The sequence below is a fragment of the Penaeus vannamei genome, chromosome 24, assembly GCF_042767895.1.
Source record: "Penaeus vannamei isolate JL-2024 chromosome 24, ASM4276789v1, whole genome shotgun sequence".
Lineage (NCBI taxonomy): Eukaryota > Metazoa > Arthropoda > Malacostraca > Decapoda > Penaeidae > Penaeus > Penaeus vannamei.
In genome coordinates, this window is record NC_091572.1 from 4,455,146 (window position 1) to 4,460,145 (window position 5,000).

Below are 5,000 nucleotides of genomic sequence, written 5' to 3' on the forward strand. Positions count from 1 at the left end.
TCTCCTCCTCCTCCTCTTCCTTTCTTTTTCCTTTCCTCCTCCTCCCCTTCCTTTTCTTCATCTTTCCTTTCTCTATATTCTCCTTTTCTCCTCCTCCTCCTTCTTCTTCTTTTCTTTCCTTTTCTTCTCCTCCTCCTCCTTCTACTTCTTCCCCTCCTCCTCATTCTTCCTTTTATATTTTTCTTCTATTCATATTCTTGTTTTCCTTTATAGGCGGATGTTGCCCGTGGTTTATCATCATTTTCTTCTCCTTATTCTATCTGTTTATTTGTCTGTCTATGTATCTACGAAAACGTGTGTGTATGTACGTATGTGCGTATTTTAAAATTTCCTTTTATTTACATATATAAGTGATTTGCGCGATCCTTCAAAAAATCCCAAAGAAAGAAAATCCCAAACCCTATGATTATCCTGCTAAAAGGATTTGATTCTCCTCCCGCCATCTCAAGCGACAGGATTTTGTTTTCTGAACCCATTCGACATTGTTCTCGCGTTTCAGGGATTTTATTTTTCATCTTTTTGAAACGTAAAAAGCACTACATATATCAGTGATTTGTGCGATCTTTCAAAAAATCCCAAAGAAAGACAATCCCAAACCCTATCATTACCCTGCTAAAAGGATTTGATTCTCCTCCCGCCATCTCAAGCGACAGGATTTTGTTTTCTGAACCCATTCGACGTTGTTCTCGGATCTATGATTCTCCGCCCGACAAACAACGCGCGTTTTATGCTCTTACATGTTTGTAAAGTAATATATACTTGGGGAGTTCCGTCTACTTTCTCTTTGGGGTGAGGGGAGGGGAGGGATGAGGGGAGGGCTGAGGGAGGGGGAGGTCTGAGGGAGGGGGAGGGGGGAAGGGGAAGGGTGTATCTGGGGATGGGTAGGGGGTAGGAGGTGGGGGTAGAGCGAAGGAGGGAGGGAGGGGGTAGAGGTAAGGAGGGAGGGGTTCAGGGGGAGGGAGGGAGGAGGTAGAGCGAAGGAGGAGGGGTGGAACGAAGGAGGGAGGGAGGGGTTCAGGGAAATGAGGGAGTAGGTAGAGGGAAGTAGGGAGGGTGGAGTGTTGGGGAAGAGGAGGTTTAGGGTAAGGGGAGAGGAGGGAAGAGAAGGGGTAGAAGACAGGGAATAAGAAAAATGAAGGTAAGGAGACGGAAAGAAAAGGGAAGAGTACATAGGGTAGGGATAAGGAAGATGGAGGGGAGAATAAGAAGGAAGAGGGGGAAAATAGAAGCGAGAGGGCATAAAGGGAGGATAAAAGAAGGAAGTTAAAGGGAAGGAGGGGGGAATGGGACAAATTTAGGATGGGTAGGGGTTGAACGTAGGATAGAGGGGTTGAGGGCATGGGAGGGTGAGGATTGGTAAAGGGGTAGCGGGAAGGGGGAGGGGTGCGGGTGGGTGGTGAAAAAGAGAAGAAAGGGAAGTGTAGAAGGCAAATGAGGGGGAGGGGTGATATGGGTAGGGGGTAGATAGGGGTAGGGGGAATAACCAGAGGCTAGGGGGAGGAGATAGAGAATAGAGGGGGAAGGGGGGGTGACAGAGAGGATAGGGGGAGGGGGAAGTACTAGAGGGTAGGGGGAGGGGGTAGAGAATAGAGGGAGGAGGGGGAGGGGGTGGGGGGGTTGTAGTTGTGCGTGTGGTAAAAGAGAATTCAAAAAGACTAACAAGCAATTTGGCTCTAACAGGAAATACTCAAAATTCACCCTTTACGCACTCTTACTTCGAAAAAATAGCCTTTATCGACATCCTTTTCAATAGATCTAAAACACATATCTGATTACAAAATGACTCTTTTTTTTAATTGTGAATATTTAAGGAAAAAAAACGATAGTTAGTAAAGACACAATCAACTTTCGGCGCTCTTCTTCTGGAATGGGGGAATTTGTGCCGTCCGATCAGGTGACACAAGGGTCAATATTGCTCGATTCGTAGGCTCTGCAGTGCCCGAGGGCTGTGTAACATGACTGGCTAGTTGGCACTCCGGTCGGCGATCTGGCATTCCTGTTGGGGTGGCTCTCTCTCTCTCTCTCTCTCTCTCTCTGTTTCTCTGTCTCTCTCTTTCTTTCTTTCTTCCTCTCTCTTTCTTTTTTTTTCTCTCTCTCTTTCTCTCTTTCTTTCTTTCTTTCTTTCTTTCTTCCTCTCTCTCTACTCTCTCGCTCTCTCTCTCTCTCTCTCTCTCTCTCTCTCTCTCTCTCTCTCTCTCTCTCTCTCTCTTTCTCTCTCTCTCTCTCTCTCTCTAAGTCTCTCTCTCTTTCTCTATTTCTTTCTTTCTTTATCTTTCTCTTTCTTTCTTTCTCTTTCTCTCTCTTTCTCTTTTAATCTCTCTCTCTCTCTCTCTCTCTCTCTCTCTCTCTCTCTCTCTCTCTCTCTCTCTCTCTCTCTCTCTCTCTCTCTCTCTCTCTCTCTCTCTCTCTCTCTCTCTCTCTCTCTCTCTCCTCTCTCTCTTCTTCTTCCTCCCTCCCTCCCTCCCTCCCTCCCTCTCTCTCTCTCTCTCTCTCTCTGTGTCTCTCTGTCTGTCTCTCTCTCTCTCTCTCTCGCTCTCTCTCTCTCTCTCTCTCTCTCTCTTTCTTTCTCTCTCTCTCTGTGTGTCTGGAGAGAGAGAGAAACGGAGAGAAGGGAAAAGCGAGAGGAAAGACAAGAGAGAGAGCAAGAGGACGATTATGACACCAAACCTCTTGAGCTTACAACACCGGCCAACAATCGTGCCGACACTGCCACCACTGACCCCACTGCAGCGCCTTTGCCACCCCACCCACCCTCTTCTGCCACCGCTACCAACACCACCATCACTACCACCATCCCTGGCACCACCGTTACACCAATACCGCAACCACCACTTGAGAACAGCCCTGCCAACACTAATGCCAAAAGTCTTTACCACCACCGTTGTCATAGCAGCTTCCACCAGTACTTAAACCGTTGTCAGAACAGTTACCATCACCACAACCATCACCACTGCATCACCACTGTTACCAACACCACTAAAATCCACTATTTTCATCACTGCCACCACTGAAACCCCGTTGGCACAGCCTTTTCTAACCCCTACTCTCTCTACCGCTACCTATACCCCCCTGCCACCACCACCGCAACACCATCACCACCACCACTACAACACCCTTTCCACCACCACTGCCACCTCATTTCCACCACCACTGCCACCTCATTTCCACCACCACTGCAACACCATTTCCACCACCACTGCCACCTCATTTCCACCACCACTGCCACCTCATTTCCACCACCACTGCACCACCCTTTCCACCACCACTCCCACCTCATTTCCACCACCACTGCCACTTCATTTCCACCACCACCGCAACACCATTTCCACCACCACTGCCACCTCATTTCCACCACCACCGCAACACCATTTCCACCACCACAACACCATTGCCACCTCATTTCCACCACCACTGCCATCTCATTTCCACCACCACTGCAACACCATTTCCACCACCACTGCCACCTCATTTCCACCACCACTGCCACCTCATTTCCACCACCACTGCCACCTCATTTCCACCACCACTGCAACACCCTTTCCACCACCACTGCCACCTCATTTCCACCACCACTGCCACTTCATTTCCACCACCACCGCAACACCACTTCCACCACCACTGCCACCTCATTTCCACCACCACTGCCACCTCATTTCCACCACCACTGCAACACCCTTTCCACCACCACTCCCACCTCATTTCCACCACCACTGCCACTTCATTTCCACCACCACCGCAACACCATTTCCACCACCACTGCCACCTCATTTCCACCACCACCGCAACACCATTTCCACCACCACAACACCATTGCCACCTCATTTCCACCACCACTGCCACCCCATTTTCACCACCACCGCAAGCATCACCACTACAACACTAACGTCATCACCACTAACCCCCCCCTTCCCCGCGTGCGTCAGTGGTGCCAACACCGCTTCCACCACGACAGAGGTGCCAACAGGGAGAGGCCATTGCTAGGCGCCTAACATTGTCATTCTAGATTTTTTGTTGACTTAGAAAGTTTGCGGTGAAGTGTTACTGCTCTTTTTTTTATTATTAGCCTTAAGCTTCGTATAATGTTTCTTTCTTTCTATCTTTTCTTTGTTTCTTTTTGTTTTCTTTTCTTTGTTTTCTTTCTTTTCTTTTCTTTCTTTTTTCTTTCTTTTGTTTGTTTCTTTTCTTTTCTTTCTTTCTTTCTCTCTTTGTTTCTTTCTCTTGTTTCTTTCTTTTCTTTCTCTTCTTTCTTTCTTTCTTTCTTTTGTTTTCTATCTCTTCTTTATTTTCTTTTTTTCTTTTCTTTCTTTTCTTTTTCTCTTTCTTTCTTTTCTATCTCTTCTTTATTTTCTTTCTTTCTTTCTTATCTTTTCTTTCTTTCTTTTCTTTCTCGTATTTCCTAATTTGGTGATACAGAGGAGTCATTTTCTCAGAGACACGCACATGCACACGTGCCCACGACACATGTCTAGACGAAGGTAGACACACATGCATATAGACATGCGTGTATGTATCTACACGCGCACGGGCACACAGGCGCACGCACACGCACGCACATACACTCCTACACACACACACATACAAACATACATACACACGCACATTCACTCCTACACACACACACACACACATACGCATACACGCAAACACACAGACACACACACACACGCAAACACACACACACACACACACACACACACACACACACACACAAACACACACACGCGCATATACTCCTACACACGGAGTATAGGAGTGTATGTTGTAATTAACATCTATCATTATTATCACTATTATCATCAATATTCTCTGCGACTACTACTAATCTTATCATTAGAATTGTTGTTACTATCATTATTATTATTATTATTATTATTATTATCATTACTATTATTATGATACTAATAATGATAATACTGATAATGATTATAATTACTATTATCATGACTATTATTATTATAATCCTTATGATGATGATGATGATCATCATCAACCATTATTAC